This window comes from Anas acuta, chromosome 1, assembly GCF_963932015.1.
Source record: "Anas acuta chromosome 1, bAnaAcu1.1, whole genome shotgun sequence".
NCBI lineage: Eukaryota > Metazoa > Chordata > Aves > Anseriformes > Anatidae > Anas > Anas acuta.
Genome location: NC_088979.1, coordinates 76,066,540 through 76,085,074, shown reverse-complemented (window position 1 = coordinate 76,085,074; position 18,535 = coordinate 76,066,540). Strand labels below are relative to the sequence as shown.

At 41.1% G+C, this 18,535-nt stretch overlaps 1 protein-coding gene across 8 annotated transcripts in view; it reads left to right on the top strand.

The window, feature by feature from the left end:
* The window catches only part of ARHGAP6 (Rho GTPase activating protein 6), a 313,487-nt gene that overhangs the window by 229,870 nt on the left and 65,082 nt on the right, over positions 1-18,535 (top strand). The window contains exon 1 of one of the 8 annotated variants that reach the window (XM_068682889.1): positions 11,397-11,828. The exons of the other annotated variants lie outside the window; for them this stretch is intronic. The gene's annotated coding sequence lies outside the window, so the exon portion shown is untranslated. Of the gene's footprint in view, positions 1-11,396; positions 11,829-18,535 lie in introns of those variants that run through there. 8 annotated transcript variants of the gene reach the window in all.

The window sequence follows — 18,535 nt, the reverse complement described above, 5'->3', positions numbered from 1 at the left end:
CCTACACAGCACTTACAAAGCTTCCTAAAATCTTAGGAGAACGATGCCATACACATGAGAACAGCAGGGGATATGCATTATTACAGTGGTATTGGCTATCGGCCTGCTGGAGAAGATCATGTCATTTTATCCTACATCACTCTGTGCCCAGGCCTGGTTGCCACCTTTCTATGGAGACTTGTTAAATACATAGGAGGTTAAAACAAGTACTAACTGTTTACATGGTGTTACAAATGTAATAGTTTTCTTTATTATTACTGTTGTTTTATTTAGTTAGTTTTGTTTGCTAATTCATAAACAGGGTGCATTGGGAACTTTGTGGGCTGTCCCCAAGCACACATAGGTTCAGAGAGTATCTCAGTGTGAGTCTAAAATGGCATTATAGGGGGAAATTACAAGGTCTCCATCCTTATAATAGCTGTTTTTCCTACTGCTCAATCTGTAACAGTGGTGTATTCTCATTCTATTAATATTATTTTGATAATGCACTATTCTAAACATATATTTTCCATTTAAACTGCTGCTGCATTGCAGATAGGAATAGGCATTCAAACACACACATGCGCCTGCTTCAGAATTTGATGTTGATATCCCCACTGGCAAAAAAAAAAATAAAATCCTGAATAGGCAGACAGATTCTTCAGGGTCTACTGTATCTGTGTGCCACACTGATTTCTGTTGAGTTGTACAGATTCCAGGATTTATAAAACAGATCAAGATCCAACGCAGTATAAACCCACACGATAGCTCAGATGAATGTTTCTTGGCTTGTGGAGTTTGAAAATCTATGGTGGCTGTCAGAAGAGCCAATAAATTCTCTGTTCTTGGCTTTAGGTTATAACAAAATGCTATTGGCCAGGTACATGTCTGTTTTCTGGAGTCTATCTTTTGTACAAAGGGTATGTATCAATACAGAAGATGTCTTCTATAAAGAAGAAAGGTCTGTGAGAGGGTCTGCAGTGCAGTTGAGAATGAAGGAGCAGATCTGGCTGTTTACATGGGGACAAACACTAAGTGATTTAATAGCCTTATTGAATTCAAACTGGAATGAGCAAATGGGAGAGAGTTCAAATCTGGTGGTAAGGTCAGGAGGAAACAAACATTCCATGCTACTTTTTGCACTCAAAATGCGGGTCCTAATTTATGAAGCAAGATGCTTAAATAAAAACATGCAATAACATTCTGATTATTAATGTGTTTTCTTCAACAGCAGCATACTGCAAGCTGACCTTTCAAGCATCTTGTTATAATTTTTTATTCTGTTTCTGTATGTATTTCAAGCATATCCGTGCTGGTTTTATGCCAACATAATGTAAGTCTACGCAGCTGAAGGTACATGGATCAGTAGGCTATTGAAAGCTTTTTGTGCAGTTTGTGTTAGTAAGGGCAAAGAAGATATATTTTTTTCTATTTTGACGATTGCAAAGGCAATCTGTTGTCTCAAACAGGTCTGTATGGCCAATCCTGAGCTGCATTACACAGCAGCATGGTTTCTATGACAGAAAACTACAAGGACAGCCATGCCTTGGGGTCTCAGCCTGGCTGGTGGGCTGCTGCTGGGACGGCCAAAAGCCATTCACCACCCTCTGGTGACTGCCTGGGTGCAAACGGAGCTGGTGGTGTTTGGGGGCACGGTCACCTTTAATGTCATACTGCAGCTGAAATATGGCATCTGCTGTGACACAGAAGATGAATAAAAGTCCTTTTCCTCCTATTCCCTTCGATTTATTGTTATATTCTTTTGTGGTGCTAATAGGTGTTTAGTTCCTCATTTTCCTTTGTACAGCAGTAGTTCGCCATTTGTGTGATTCTTTCGGGGCTGAAGAGGGAGCAGTTACCACGAGGCTGTGGGACGAGAGAAAAACATTGAAGAGAAATAGGAAAATATATGACGCTTGTGAACGCAGTTAGAAACCTAAAGCTGATGACAGCTGAGGCAGACTGCGTTCCTGCACAGCTTTTCCCCTTGACGCACTCTTGAGTCCTGAGGATGGAGAGCATCAACAAGGGACGTGAAAAACACGAGGCTTGTTCAGAGGCAAGCTAAACTGAGTCATTTCCTTATTCCTGCAGAGTTACTGTGCCTCGGGTTCTCTAGTGAATATAAAACATGGGTACAGGGCTAAGTTTGCTGTTTTGGTCACAAAGATAGCACGTAGTCATCTAGAGAGCTTTCTAGTACACAGCCTGTACCTTAACCAACTCAAGCAGTCGAAACGATGCTATGCACATGATTTATGCTAAGACCAAGGTGTGAACCGGCATTTTACACCTCCACTCGTGTACCTGGATTTTGTAGGCTGAGGGCCCTCTGTGTGAGGGAGGCCTTAGGAGCTGCAGCAGTGCCTTGGTTGAGAGCTGGGTGAAGGGGGGCAGCACGCATGGGAAGAAACTGCTGTTCCTTTAAGGGAAGAGACATTCCACCGAACTAAAGGCTTTGGCTGGAAATACAACCTTTGTCGACTCTCCTCATCCAGCAGGCAGAGTTGTTTGTGTCTTTGCGATGCCAGCCCGTTAAAGGGGCAGCGGCAGCGCGGCACGATGCTTCGCTTGTCGCTGAGGATGGCGAGGTTTCCCCTCTGTCCTTCCAGATCACCAAAAGCAGTGTGAATCTAAATCGGTCATGTGCGATGGCGTGGTTGAAGCAGTTAGCTAATCTGGAAAGTATCCCACTTCTTTTCCTGGGTGAGGTAAATGAGTTGGGCCAGTGCCACTTCCCTAACCTGTCCCCTTCTTTCTGCCCCCTCCTGCCCTCTCTCCTAGAGAGTTTTTTTTTTTTTTTTTTTTTTTTTTTGTCAGGGTAGCCTGAAGTTTTAAAAAACTTTTTAAAAAATACTTTTTAAAAAGCCTGCAATGCTTCTTATCCTCTCACCCATGGTACAGTGAAAAAACAAGTAGGCACATTTTGTAAAGACACCATTAGCAGGAGATGTGATGGATGGTTCTTACAGTTATTTATGGAGTTACCAGAAGATTTGAAAATAAATAAGACCCTGAGACACGTAGGCATGCTCTAATTTATCAACACTTGGCATTTTAGTTATTTACCCTAGAGTTTAGGGTTTGGGTACAGGAGTTTTCTCTTCTTTTTGTTGTGCAACTGTTTGTATAAAACAGATAATCCAAGCAGAACCTGTTGATTCTCATTAGGAGCAATACTAGAAAACAATATGAAAAACCCTAAGGCTTTTTAGTTTGATAGCAGTTCTTTATTAGTTTGGAGTACTGCATACTACACTTTGTGCTGACAGACATTTCAGATATAGAAATTACAGTTCTAACGTGCTTCAAAAGACTGCATATTGTTTTATTGTGTGCTTTTCTGCTCATTCATAAGAGAGTATATGGGAAGGAAAGAGTGAAATGAATTTCCAGAGAGAAGTGTTTCAGGATACTGGGCATTTTTCCACTGAACATCTCTGTGGAAATCTGGAATAAGTGTTATTTCAGTTCTCTACAAGAAAATAATGCTCTAACTGTACTTCTCTTTCCCACCAACTTGAGAAAATTCTTCTGTAATTATTAACCAGGAGAAAAAAATTGAGCTTGTTTTGGAAAGAGCAGCTTTAGGAGTTTATTTGCTTTTAAATAGAAGTTTAAATTGGAAGTGTGAACTGTGGATGGTATTTGTACTATTGTCTTCTGTTTTGCTTTCATATAGAAGACAGTTTTAATGTTTTGGAAAAGACTTGGAAGAGGACAATTTTAACTATATCATTGCATCCTATAATTCTTTACTTTTCACCATTGCATTCTTCTCTGCATAGCCTGCTGTAGCCTGAATACCTTCTGTATGGATCGGACTGGCAATAATAGTGTCTCTAATGGACTTAAAAGATCTCTGGCTCTTTTCCTGTTTTGGGTTATGAACGTTTTTTGAGAGAGGCAGGAAAGTTTAAGCTACTAAGAAAATTAAGCTACTATTAATTTATATTGGTTTCTGATGCTCATTGATAGCTATATAACAACACCGCATCATCAATGGAAGTTTAACACACCGTTTACGATGACTATTTTATTGTTGCATCTGGCATTTTGTACTCTGTACTGCTGAAAAAAGAGCATGATCCTACTTTCAGTGAGGTTACTGCAAGTCTGTCATTCGTTTTTGTGGGAGTTCATGCCCTCAGTAGGAGAACTCATTGGGACAGTTGTCAGGGTGGATTTTTGTAGTGCTGGAAACTCCTCTTGTAGAGGTTGGCACCAAATTAGTTGAAAAACAGTAGTAGTATAATTAAAAAATGAGACTGACTGTAGTTTATTTCATAATAGCACAGTGTGTGCCCAGTTCCTAGGGGAAAATACTCTTGCAGCAGTTGAAGAATGCGGTCCGTGATCTCCTTCTTCCCAGGGACAGATTCGGTGGCTCCACCCTGCCCCATTGCTATAAATGGCAATTGGACTTAAGGGAATTAGAGCAAGCAATGAACTAAGCAAAGGCAGGTTCATCCGCAGCTAACATTGTCCTTGCTGGGCATGAAGTTCATAAAATGGGTGACCTTGAGCTGTTTTCTGTTGCTTCATTTGGGACACAGGGAGGGCTTGACACAGCAGAGGTGGTGGTGGCCTGGCTGGGCTGGAGCTGCTTGGTTCAGGGGACCAGAGGAGGGACTGCAGCTGAACAAACACTCCGCCTTGGGAAACGTGTTGGCAAGTTTGCTGCAAAACCTGGTATTTCATCAGGCAGCTGTGGAGGTGGCTGCTGATAAGTGTGTTCATCATCTCCCTGGTGCCTTTCTGGAAAAGGTTAGAGCTCCGAGAAAAGCATGAGTTTTCAGCAGCCATGGAAAATGGTATTTAAGGGTGGAATTAATCTCATCTCATTCAACGTCTACAATTTAGTTGCACTGTAGACTTGTGCCTCTGAGCTAGCCTGGCCACCATACGGTCCCTGCCTGTATGTGAGGGAGCATGAGGGGAAAATACATTTCTGGGGTTTCATTCTTCTCTCTGCAAACCAAAGGGATTGCTCCCCCACAAGTTCCTGTTTCTCACCGCAGATTGGAACTAGTACTTACAGTGCATCGGTTAGGTACAGGTGCCTGCATTTTGAAGGGAGTCCCACTGTCGGTCTGATCTGCCCCTGAGCTGAACTGTCAACATCTGAAACATCCATCATTACTGCACACTTCTGCATCTGGTGGCTTTAGTTACTCTGCCAAATGGAAAGGGTAAAACTTCCTGAAGTCTACAGGATTCCTGAAGGAAAAGCTAATTCATTTCTGTAACAAATGATGCATAGGTAATATCAATAATAATGTTAACAACAGTAATACATTGTTCATCAGTTCTGTGCTGTGCGAGAAGTCATAGTGGAAAAGCCTTAGCAGTTTGTTTAATTTTTATTCAGTGGAAGGTTTGAATGTAGGAGTGTAATGAAAATAACATTCTGTGGAGTAAAACATAAAAATACATTTAACTGATGCTTCATTATTTTCTCAATTTCCATCTGCAAGCATTATTGGGTGTTGGTATCCATCTTTACCAAAACATCTCTTGTATATAATTCATTCAGTCAGGGTCATGTATTTCACTCATTGTATTGACCCTGCAATATGCTGAATGCTTCTGTGTGACCCAGAGCTGTATTAGGAGGAAACGCTCCTAAGGCAAATTTCAGTTTGTGTTGCATGGATAACTGTAGGGACTCCAACAGAGGAGTGCAGACTCAGCAGGAGCAGCCGGGAGGTGTTACCCCAGGGGTCTGCAGGGCTCCTTGGCCAGAGGCGATGAGCAGACATGCTGTCTGTCCAGGCACTACTGCAGCACGTTGCTCCAGACAGTGGCAGCAGCAGGAGCGTGCCTCTGCCCTGCTGCAGCTGCTCACCTCGGGCAAGGAGCTGAGTGCTGTCTGTGTCACTCCAGTAGTTCCAGCATCACGCTTCACAGGAAGAATCGCCCTGGGCCTGAGCAAAGCAGAATATTAAAAATGTCTTGAAAATCATAAAGGGAAATTAAAAATAATATTTGAGTTTCTTTTCTTAGACTTCCATATAACAGAATTTCACAGAGGACATCTGGAGACATGTCTGAAGGCTGGAGCTTTGTGTGTTCCTTGAATACTGAGATTCACCTGTCCTCACCTATCTTCTGGAGATAAAGCTCCAGGAAAAGGAAAATACCAGATGTCACAAAGCTAACTTGCAGAAATTGGTGAAAAGTGGCATTGTTAGAGATGCCTTTAAAATCAGTGTCTTTTAGAAATGTACTGAGTTTTCAGCTTGGCCCCTTGAAAGTAGTTCTCATAGCTGAGCATATTCAGTACAATTTCTTGAATGGGATGGAGCTGTTGAATTCTTCAGATCTGAATAAAGGCTTTAAGGGCTTTATTTATGTTGTGATTTTTTTTCTGTCCTTCTCTGGTTCTGAACAAATAGCCACAACAAGTTAATGGAAACTGTCCTACTGCAACAAAGCTTATAAAGTCATCCAGCTTTGCCACAGTGACTTTTCTGAAGAACTGCACTCTTATGTGAGAATTTGTGATTATATTGAAGCACATCAGTGCAAAAGAGAAGGGCAAATGACAGCATTCTCCCAGTGCAAACAGCTCTTGTAGCTGGTCCCCAGAGATTTAAAGAACAAAGAACACATCTAAGGAAATCAACTAAAATTCATTCACAGTCTGTTAGGAGCACATTGCAATGATACTGAATTGCAGGAAGCTCAATAATCCTTCCTATTTCAAAATACAGGCTCATGACCTGATGAGTTTCCTGTGAATAAAGCTTGCTATTATTAATGAGATGTATGAAATAATCTCCTTTAGGTCATTAGCAGGCATAATGTGGATAAGAACTCTTTAGATCTCATAAAACTCAGAATGAATTTGTTCTGTAAACCTTTATATTAACAGATTTTTTTTTGACAATAGGCTGTGGATATTTTGATATTAGCATAGCTGGATAAAAGTTCAAAAGCAATATGCTGTGCTGCCCAGTGTATGTGGGACGGGAAACTCTTGTATTGCAATAATATGCGACCCATCAGCAAATCTAATTTTTCAAGCAATTGTTGATTTTACAAGGATATTGCAGTGAAAGCTCTTTAACTCTGTGTTTACATGCCTTTTTTAGCAGGAGCTTCATGCTGTCTCTTAGATTCATGCTGTCTAAAAACCGTAATGGTGACTCCTTTTTTTTTTTTTAACTAAGCTCTTCCTCATATCTATAACAAAAAGCAAAACTTGGAAGAGGTTTGTGTGGATCTTTCAGCTGACTGATGTATATTTTAATTGCAGTATTAATAAGCTTGATAAGAGGAGCTGAACAGCTGCTGTGGCCACTCAATGCAGGCAGATTAAAATAATTGGGTGGGGGACGTCTGTTAGATTGCCATAAAAAATTTAAATAGGAGCAAAGAGCGTTTGGCAGTCACCAACAAAAGCTTATGGGGGAGAGATGAGAAGAGAGTGGGTAAGGAGAGATGTTGGAAAGCTCTCATGCTGTTCATTCATCTAAAAATAGTCTTGGTCTGTCTCTGAGTTTGTTTGTTTGTCTTTCATTTGGAGACTGCGGATGGAGACTTGTCCTTTCACATGCCTGAGGAGCAGGGCCTTGGTTACAAGCTTCATTGATGCCCGGGGTCACAGTTTTCAGAAAAAGCACTTGGAGCCTTGTACATGTTCATGTGGTGTTGTGCACAGGCAGGTGCTGACAGCTCCTCCCCGGTGACTTTACGTGTTGTGAGAGCTGAGCAAGGCTCTTGCTGCCCCCTCTTCTCACCAAGTGCTCCTTCAAGATCCAGTGCATAATTTTCCAAAACATCATTTGAATCCGTAACTCTGTATGTGCGCTGCTTTCGCCGGTGGGAGATGTAAACATGCTCAAAGATGGGTGTTTTTGCCATTGTGATTCAACCACGATCAATGTATGGGCTGGAACTGCACCTCCACTTAACACCGCCACTCACAGCACATGGAGAGTAAAACATTTATAAAGGGAAAAAGCACCGTGCAGCTTTTATAAAAGCAAAGTGGTGAAGTGGGTACATTTTTCAGGATATCCCAGTGACTCAGAGTATGTTTGACAGGTTTTAAAGTTCTCAAACAGAGGAAAAAATAGTGTGCTCTTGTGCTCTTCACCTGTTCCTCAGAGATGACAGCAGCACTAGCACATCCAAGCAAAGCCCGTTTCAGGACTGGGAGCACTCCTTTTTCCAAACTTCTACCCATGTCCCCACAACTCCTCACAAGGCCTTCCTTTTCTAGAAACAGGGATTCTGCTGCTACAAATTCTGTCTTTTAATTTATCTCACAATATAGGTTTTTATTAGATCCTAATACAACTTGTCAGAGTACGTATGTTAGCTCTTTTGGAGGCATCAGTTTCTGCTAACAGCACTTAACAGCATGAGATAAAAAGCGTGAGCTAAATACGTTTAATTGCTATTTACTTGCTTCCTGCATTTTATCAGAAAATGCATCTCTGAGGCACATGCAGACAGCCTCTATGTGGGGTGTCTTGTGGCTACTGGGCCAGACAGTGCAGGTATAATTACAAGTGCCTCTTTTGCATATGTAGCTTGCTACCACTTCTGTATTTTCACAGGTCTTAGGAACACATCAAGCATAAAGCTAAGTGAGGTGGTTGTACTTCTGTTACTTATTTTTGGTTTGGAATGAACTGTGTCACCAGAGCTTAACATCTATGTCTTTGCATGACTCTGGATGCCCAGTTTATCTCTGGGGCTCCCCAGTCCAATTCAGAGGGATACAAGAAATACTAAAGTAGCATGTTTTCAGTTACTTTTTTTTTTTTTTTCAAATACAAACATGGAAAGTGCTTTTATTTAAAATACCACTACCACTTCCCCTGGAAGCTATCCTGCAGATTTTTAATGCCCCAGGTTCTTTCCAATGAGCCTTAAGGGATGGATATTCATCTCTGACAGCATGCTGCTGTCCCTCGAGGTAGAGGAAGGGGTCTGTCACGAGAGCCCCTGCTCAGGGTGGGAAAGGTAGCCAGGCATGCCAGGCCCTTGAATTACAGCTCCCATGAGGCACACCAGTGGGGTTTTGAGTGAAAACATCTTCTTTCTTAGCTGCAAACTTCTTTGAACTTTTTGACCAAGCCATACATTTTTCCACAGAAAGCATATTTTTCATGACTGTTTTTTAAGACAGAACCCTGATTTTCCACTGAAAAAAAAAAAGAGATTTTAGGTCAATTATATTTCTGAAGCTATTTTTAACAGTCCCTTGGGGCTTTTGTGGCCAGCTTTAGTCACTGTTGTAACAAGAGAGCAGCCAGAGGAATTCTCGGCTGCGTGCTAATTCGGTTCGCTTAATCTTGCACCCCTCTGGGGTGAGAGTCAGGTCCTTGGAATTTTGCATAATTAAGAAGCGAATTAAAAGTCACATAGCGCTTATCAGTGAATGATGAAGTTATAATATCAGAATCCATTGATCAGTTTCCCAATGAGAGTTTACCCCAGGCTCAGTTGTAAGTTTTAAGAGGAATATTTTTGAGTGCTCTGGGAAGAAATTAAGACAGAGTAAATAACAGAATAACTTTATTTTTCTCCATTTTTTAGTGATAGGTTTTATTTTCTATAGCCTCTCCATATACTGTGAATTTTTTCTATTAATAACGTAAGATTCTGTCCTGGGTAGTATTTTATTTTTTTAAATACGAAGCTGTGTATTACTGAAAAAAGTACTTTGAGATCGGAAAAAAGAAATCCCTAGATATGCTGGCAGCTAACACAAATGTATTAATGATGTAAAAATAAGATAGTCTATGTGTAGCCAGTGTACCCCAAAGGACCCTTAGTATTTTGGTGAAGAGCACTGTTACTGACTGAATAGACTGAAAAACCCTGATTTAAAGCAGAACTCAGCATGTACCGTTGTACTGCTCAGTTTCTGAGAAGGAAACCCTCACTGTCAACAAGTAGTTCCAATAAATATTATTTTATTTATTTATTTTTAATGATGGTAAAGGAACATAGCCTTGTCTGGAGCTCATAAATACAAAGGGGACAGGCTAAACTGGATTCTTGGCAGCCACTCTGTTTTGTCTTCCTGCAGGCCACTAGAAAAGGTTGGGGATTTTGATTGCTTGTTTGTAGAGCCTGGAAATGGCAGTTCATTCTTCACAGGGCTCGAGTGAGTGAGTTTCTGAATGAGTATATCCCCACTTCCAGATATGCAAATAACAGAGTTTTGTTCACTAGAGGAAATTCAAAAAATAATAACACAGGAGTTATGTGGGCTGAAGAAACTTGTTTTTAAAGAAAGATGTCAAGTACCACAACCATACAGCTGACTAACAAACATAGATGATTAGCAGGATGCTGATCTCTGGCTACAGCACTTTGAAGAGGAGAGATAAATTTAGCTTCAGCATTCCTCCTTGGTTTATGTTGGGATGTAAGTGCAGTCAATGACAGTACTTGTCTGAGAAGGTAATTCACTAGGACAGTTTTTCTTTGGAAATCTCGTTAACTGCCCTGTTTGGTGGTGACACCCTGGCTGTTTTTAGCACCACGCTGCTGTTGGTAGTCTACAAAGACTGAAAACGAAGATGAGGAGCTACATGGTTTGAGGATGTGATGATGCCTAATGTAAGAGACACTGAAAACCCTGAGACCTGTCCATTGACTTCTGTGGGCTTTGGGTAGGGCTTTGAGATTAGAGATGTCTGGGGTTCACATATAGTGATACTGTGCAGGACTGGTGGCCACTATGTCCAGCCAGAGACCTGTAGCAAATGCTTTGGACCCCTGCGTGCTGCTTCTGGCAGGTCAGTGGCTACTCAGCCCACCTAGATGTGGCAGTGATCAAAGAATCTGGGTAGATCTATGGGAAAAAAATTACACGGTGTCCCTTGATGTCACCATGACTTGTAGCTGGTGGCTTCTCTTCAGTGAGTGGTCTGATGGAGTGCTAAGTGGCATCGGCTGAGAAACGCAGTTGTCACTCTGCACAGTTATTTGTTGAAATGCCATGCAGCACAGAGCTGCAGTCGAAGTCATTGGTGATTCAGTGTTTGTTTTTCACAAAGCGCCTACGCTGCCTGCCCACGCACTATAGATGACAGCATTCTATATGGGGACTGCAAACGTGACAGACATTATTTACAAAGCAGTGCCTTTATCAAGTTTTGGTGTTTTGTTGTTTTTTCTTTCCTAGCAAATTGTGCAAAATAGCCTCTGTGTTGCTCGTGTCGAAGCCACGTTATAAATACAGCTGGTTTGCTTGTTTGAGCAGAAAGTTTTTAAAGGTGTTTAAAAAAGCTGCAAGCTAACCGTGTGAGAAGGTCAGGCAGAGCACACCAAATGCTGCTCGCTGGGCTCCAAGGAGCAGCAGCAGCTGCTTCCAGCATTCCTGCAGCTCTTCCTAATAGGGAAAGCTTGCGCAGTTACAGCCAGTTTTAAGTTTGCACAGCCATGTGGAAGAGGGATTTTTGAGGGGAGACATGCCCCTTCCTAACCACTCCTTGTGCTTGCTCCGAACAATTCCTCTGGAACAAGAAGCGGGGAGGTCAGTCGCAGCTTGTCTGCCTCTGTCACACAGGCGCTGTGTGACACGGCTCTCGGCTGCGCTGGACTCCCAGCCTGCTTCCAGCCAGAGAAAGGAAAGAGCAGATTTTCCCCCTAAGATTCATGACAGTAGAAGGCTCTGGCAGCCAAAGGTATCCGGGGAGTCGTAGCTGCTCCAGCTGGGCTCTTTCTCATACACTCACTACACTTTTTCAGGACAACTGCATTGTTCTTACCTTCATCTTATTTTACAAAAAGTTGTGGTTGGATTCAAACTCGTAATTCAGATCTGGTTTGGTCAAGTGCTGAAGGACACTGAAGACTCAAGAGAACTTAGTTAATGGGTAAGGAAACTGAATAATCTTATACAGGGTGTGGTAGAGGTAAGTGGGAAGGAGAGTATGTGCTGAATGTGGTGGTGTTGATGATTTGTGTTTTAATTTTTTTGTGTGCTTTAACAAGGTTCAAAGGAAGGAGAACAGCTTGACTCTGGGGAAAAGACTGGCACTACCTACCACTTGCCAGGCTCTGGAGATCCAGCAACAAATGGAGAGCCCTCAGATACTGTTTATTTTGAGACTAGTTTCCTTTCATGTTTCCATAGTTAAACTAAGAGGAAAGAAACCATGAAACGAGAAGTGGCATTGCATTTTTAAACCAAACTGTATAATTATGCTGATTTTGATTTGAGTGGCTTTGTCAGGTGGTGGCTTGCTTCGAAATCTGTGGTGCTGTTTGTTGTGTTCTGTATTCCGCGTGTGTAAAGACCCTAAACCAGGCAGCTGTGAGCAAAATATCCTGGTCAGAAAGGCTTCCTGAAAGCTGATGGCAAGACAGTTACAGCTGCATAGGTTCAGTCTGGCAAACAAGTTTGTGTAAGCATCAGGTTTTGTGGACCTGGCTGTGGTGTTGCTGGATTTCTAAGTTTTGGTTAGCTGCACAGAACTGAGCAGAGAATAAGAGCTGTTCATCTTCTGGCTCAGCCCACGAGGAGCTTGTAACTCTAGCAATTGTTTCTGTTTTTCATAACAGTGGGAACTTTATGGGCTATTTTTCCCTCTCTCTGTCCAAAATAAATGTGCTGCTTAAAAACAAAGAAAGAAATCACAGACTCTCTGGCAGGCACACAGTTTGAACTTGGGGTACCTCAGGCTGGAGGGGCAGTTTACAAAATGCACCTTTCTCCTGAGAATTGATGTTGCAGCACAGTGACTTTATTTACATGGATCTGTTTTACATTTCTGGCTTTGGAATACCACATTTTTAATGAGCCTCCACATTAATAGACAGTGAAGAGAGCAACAATGTGCTCTTTAATGGTCTTTCCAGGTATATACACTGATCCATCAACCTGACTTATAGCTATATATATTCAATCAGACCAGTTTGTATAGTTCCAGTTCAGCTGAGGTGGTTTCTTAAAGCATTTAAGACTTACTTGGCATTTAATTCAATGGCAGATCAGCAGATGCATACGTGAAAACATGTTTTTTTATATATTAAAAAAATGTGCTTCTCAGGAAGCTGAGGTAATGGTCTTTGCTGTGCATTGTATGAAGAGAAATACATAGAAAACAAAAAGTAATTATATTGATTAAAATTAATGAGTGCTAGTGATTGCAGAGCCACCTCTTTGTACTTATAATACTTTCCTAATTATTAGACTTTGAATTTTCTGCACCTTCTGAACTTTTCAGTGGAGAATTATGTGTGCAGGGTCTTCGAGAGAGCAATAAAAACACTAAAACAGCTGCTGATGTGAGTAGGAATACGATATCCCAGACCATAACAAACAAACAAACAAAAACAAAACCAAAAAACACCTCCTCCTCACAAACCACAGTCCCAGTGGATGGGTGTGGATTGCCAGAGCATTGCAGCTGGCTTACTGGTGCAGATTTGTGCCTGGGTGTCTGACATGTGCATGTAGGACAGGGTAGTGTTTGCGTATGTAAATGTAGTGGGAGAGATGAAATCAAAGTGAAAGTGTGGAGTGATTATGTAGCAAATGAAGCATAACCTACTAATCCCTAACAGCTAACAGTTTACTTTCTACATGTTCAAAATACTCATATTCTTGCCTCTAAGTGGTTCTCTGCATGCTCTGTGTCATTAGCACCTGAAATGGTGTTGATGATACAAACTCATGACTTGAAGAAAACTGCCTTAAATAAGAAAAGAGCTTATATAGCACCTTTATTTCAGCATAGGTTAGAAGCTGTAACTAATCACAGAACACAGTAACTAATCGTGGCACAATAAACTGCTGACACAGTAACTAATCATGACACAATAACCTGAGTAACAAACTAGTTTTGAAGTGGAAGTGGGTAGTTCACTTGGACCTGGAGACAAACTTCAGTGAAATAATATATTCTCTGTGAGCAGCAGTATGGGTGAGAGAGCGTGGTGATCATCGGACATGCCCACATTAGCTCTGAAAGTAGCCATTCGTTCACCTGAAGAGCTTTGCAAGTCATTCTGGAGGGACCCAGCAGCCTCTGCCAGGGGTATCTACCGTAGTGGGAGCAAATGCCGGAGCACTCCATAGCCTCCTGATGATGACACAGGCCAGGGATGGGGTGAAGCCTTGTTCCAACTCCTGCACCAGCTGGATTAGAGCATGCTTGATCCTGAGCTCTGTGTTGTACCTCAATAACCAAGAGCTCTCGCTCTCATGCTTCAAAATATAAATATTTGGAGATAGGTTGTATTTTGTTCCTATTGACTAAATCAACCCCCTCCCCCCCAGGCAAATAGCATGACTTTCCAACTAAACCTGGTACGTAGGTAAGCTGAGTGTCTGTTTTCCACGTGTTCAGCAAATCTCATTTTCCCTAGACTAAAAAATCCTTCTTTAAGTAATGTCAGAGTTTATAGAGGGGAAAACAAACAAACAAAAAAAAAAAACACACAAACAAACAAACTGTTTTGGACCACTTGAAACAATACAAATAGGGTTTCGTATTGAATTAAAGGCTTTACTACTGTTAGTCAAATCCCAGTCCTTGGAGTCCTGAAATTAATTATTTCATTTTACTTTATAATGAGATTCGAGCTGTACGCTCAAGTCAGATAATGCAATTTCTTTGTATCTTGAAAGCTCAAAATCCAGAAGGTAAACTGAATGCTAACGTATATGTTTTTAAATCTTGCATGCAATACTCAGGTTGATATGATTTTTTGAATGTTTGGAAAGGACTGTGCATGCTCTCTCATGCGTGTTCGTTCTTCAAAATAGTAGGTCATTCACTTCTCTCTAAATTGTTAGGATTTTTTTATACCAGATATAATAGAAATAGATACCATTCCTAGTCTGTTCAAAGCATTCGCTGCAGTCAAATTAATACGTATTACTGGATGCAGAAATTGTTAACTTCTGTGCTGTACTAGCAGAGATCCCATCAATTTTCCTTTATCCCTGTTTAAAACAAGCCAGAAAGCAGAAGGTGCTTTGTTCCTTGTTGTTTCACAGGGGCATTATCATAGTACTCCAGGATGAAAAAAGCTACAAATAGGATTTATGCGTATATTTGTATAATCCAAGTTGTTTAAATGCATTTCTCATTTAGTTTAGGCCTTACATTTACATATGCTTAATGTCAACCTTGTTAGACTGAGGAGAAAGAGCAGTATTTCATATTCAAAATCTAATTTGAGGTCTTCCTGTTTAATAAGAGCTTAACAGAGAACTGGGCAAGCATTGGAACAGGCTGCCCGGGGAAGCGGTGGAGTCCCAATCTCTGGAGGTATTTAAGAGACATGTGGATGTGGCACCAAGGGACATGGTGTAGTGGTGGGACTAGCAAGTTCATTTTGATGGTTGGATTTGATGATCTTGAAGATTTTTTTCCAACCCGAATGATTCTATGGATGCTTCTACGAGTATGGTATGAATGGAAGTTCTGTAGTGCATTAATGTCTGTTGCATCAAGCAAAGATTGCCATCAGGACTGAGCCCACCTACTTAGGGATATGGGACAGTGGAAAACGTGGACAGAGCCTAGGGCTTGTTGCTCAGCTTCACAAGCACGGGAACACTGAGCAGGAACGTGTTTGTGTTGTAGCAGAAGCTGGAGCAGGCTCTATTTAAGGAAACTTTGCCACTAAAATAATAATCATGGAGCTATTGTATCTGATTTTGGGTCAGCTGCCATTAGCTTACAGAGTTCACATTATTCCTGGTCAAGCAGGAAACTTTTTCTTATACTGGAAAAAAACATTGCACCAATCTCTCAAAATATAATGCATGAACTGATGAAAGGAATGTTTTATTCTCTTAATCAACCAAGGCTCTCCCAAAGCTATCTCTTGTGCTGAGGTTGCTGAAAACCCTGTGTTTTTTTTTTTTTTTTTTTTTTTTTTTTGTTTGTTTGGTTTTTTTTTTTTTTTTTTGGAGCATAGACCATTATTTTGGTCTCAGGTGGTATAATTACTTCGGTGTAGCTTGTTACTGCACGCATATGACAACTGTGCATGTACTCTCAACCAGCAGCAAAATTCAGACTATGACAATATGGCTTAATTCTTTTTCACTGACAAAAATACACAAAAATCTTTTTACTTGAAGTCCAGAAAAACTTCAGCTACAGTTGGATCTAGGCTTTTTAAGGTGTTCTGTCTCCATTTTGGCACCTCCACGAAAGTATTCAGCCTCTTTTGGCTTTAATTGTGATTCTTCTGGGTCAGTTCCTCCAAAAATATTGATATCCATTGAAGTAAGGCATTCTGAAAATCTGATCATGTTTTTTTTTTTTTTTTTTTTTAATGCATTTTAAAGTAGGTTAGTGTTCTGGATGTGTAAAAAGTTCAGTACAGAGTGAAAATGTTAGGGATGAATGTTTTGCTAGGCAATACCTTTTTTACATCAGCAATACTTGTTAATGTCAGAAAAGGAATGAAATACATCTCCATTGTATGCAGTGTTTTTTCTTTCTTTTTTTTTTTTTTAAAGGGAATGCTTTTAACTATTCAAAACATGAAATAGTATCCTGAGGCATTTGGAAAACTTGGAGAGGTTGATCACAGAAGGACAGGAAATATTTTCTCCTTTATTTTAACAATTTTAATACTGCTGTGAAAACATGCTCATTCTTCCGCTCCCTGTTTATCCTTAGACTAAAGTTAGAAGGGCTTTTCTTCCTCCCCCAATGGAAATTGCCATTGTAGTATTCTGAAATGTGTTTCCTTACCTGGCCACAGGCTAATGCAGTCTTGCTAGATGAAGTATTTCTGCTGGGGGTGTGCACAGGGTCTGCCCTGTGGGGAACACCAGCCTGCCAGCACCCAAGGGGCTGGCTTGCTGTGCGGAGCACAGATCCCAAGTACCCAGATTTCCAGCTGACAATCCGCAGCCTTGGGAACAAGGCAGGATGCTGCTAGGAGTGAGGAAGTGTTTGTGTAGCAATAACATGATTATATTAACTGCCATTAAATAGCTTTGACACCTAAAGCGTTGCTTTGTGAGGTGTGATGCTTTGCCAAAACTAACAGCTGTACATACATTAACACGCATAAGTACAATAGAACTTAAGATAAGCTAACTTTAATGCAAGACTCTGAATATCTTCACAAGATCATCAGACTGTACTTATTCTTTTTCTGGTGGAGACATTGTATTAATTTTTCCACTGATGTCAAAGGGAACAGGATGTAACCCTAGATAATGATGCTAATGAAGTCAGACTTTCTTAATGAAGATTAATTGTTGGGGCCCTATGCTTTGTGCATCCGTGTTCAGATCCTTCTCCTGACTTCTTCAGCGTCATGCAGTAAGTCCTCCGCTCCTTTGTATTTAGTTACAGAGATGCCATTTTGGCGATCTGAAAGGCTTGTCTCCTTCTGTCATACCAGCAGTCCCTTGGAAGTAGCTGTTTTGACGCCCGATGTGTTTGGAGCAGCCAGACTAGTCTAGGCTGCATTAGTTTGTAACAGGATCTGGAAACCAAATACCCTGTCTGCTGCTCCAGCTGTGCCGGTTTAGAAGAAGCATCTGGAGATAGGGGGGCAGGAAGAGTCAGGCCACAGCATGCACACACCATCCAGTTGTTTCCTAACTCTTGGTTAATCCAAGATAACTACTGAGGATGTCTTTAGTAAAGGACTAGACATTTGGTCCTTAATTGCATGTAATGATGGATATTTACTGGAGTTTATTCCCCGTTCTCGTTACGTCTCGAACTGCCGGGAGCACTGCTCAATGCCCTGGCTTCAGATGAAGGTGAACAGCCATGCAGCAATGAAAGACAGTCATGTCCAAGCAGGGTTTGCTTCATACTGACAGCAGGCATGGGGAGGTGAGGAAGACAGGAATTATGTGCACGCACATCCAGATTGTGCTGCAGGAATCTGAATTGTCAAAATCTGAGGGGTTATGGCTGAGGAGGAGCCTGGAAGTAGCTTTAGAAAGAGTTGAAATAAATTACCAGTACAAGTGAAAGGTTTATGAAGTAGTAATTACACGCATTTTCATGAAGCTTAAAGAAGTAATTAAGCAAACAGAATTAAGACATTATAGTGCTATATTTGCCTTTCTATTTGCAATACAACCTTTTCATGTGGAAAAATGCTGAACTCTTTTTTGTTGGAACCATATCTGGCTGCAAGCACGTGGCTAAGTGTTGCTAGGGTAGGAGAAAAACAAGTAGGTATAATTGGTTTTGATCTTAGTGGTTTCAAATGGATTTCAGCAAAAGACTAATGAAAAGCAGACGACTAATCTGATAATGGCATTTACCTAAATGAGTACAGGCTAAAGTCATCAGCATTGACAATAATGCAGTAAGATAAAAATTGCTCTCTGCATCTTACGTTAAAATACTGTATTATTGAAAACTGCCATATGTGGGGTTCTTATTTCCCATAATTCACATGGCTCATGAAGGCTTAAAACTCCACAGTGAGCAACAGAGGTAATGCCCAGTGGATTTGTATCCACATTGAGGATTCCTTGCAGTATTTGTCAACCAGTGTTTGTATTGTACGAAGGATAGAAGAATGGGACTTTGCTAACAGACAACTGAAAGGCTGCGTGTTGGAGGCTCAGGGGAAA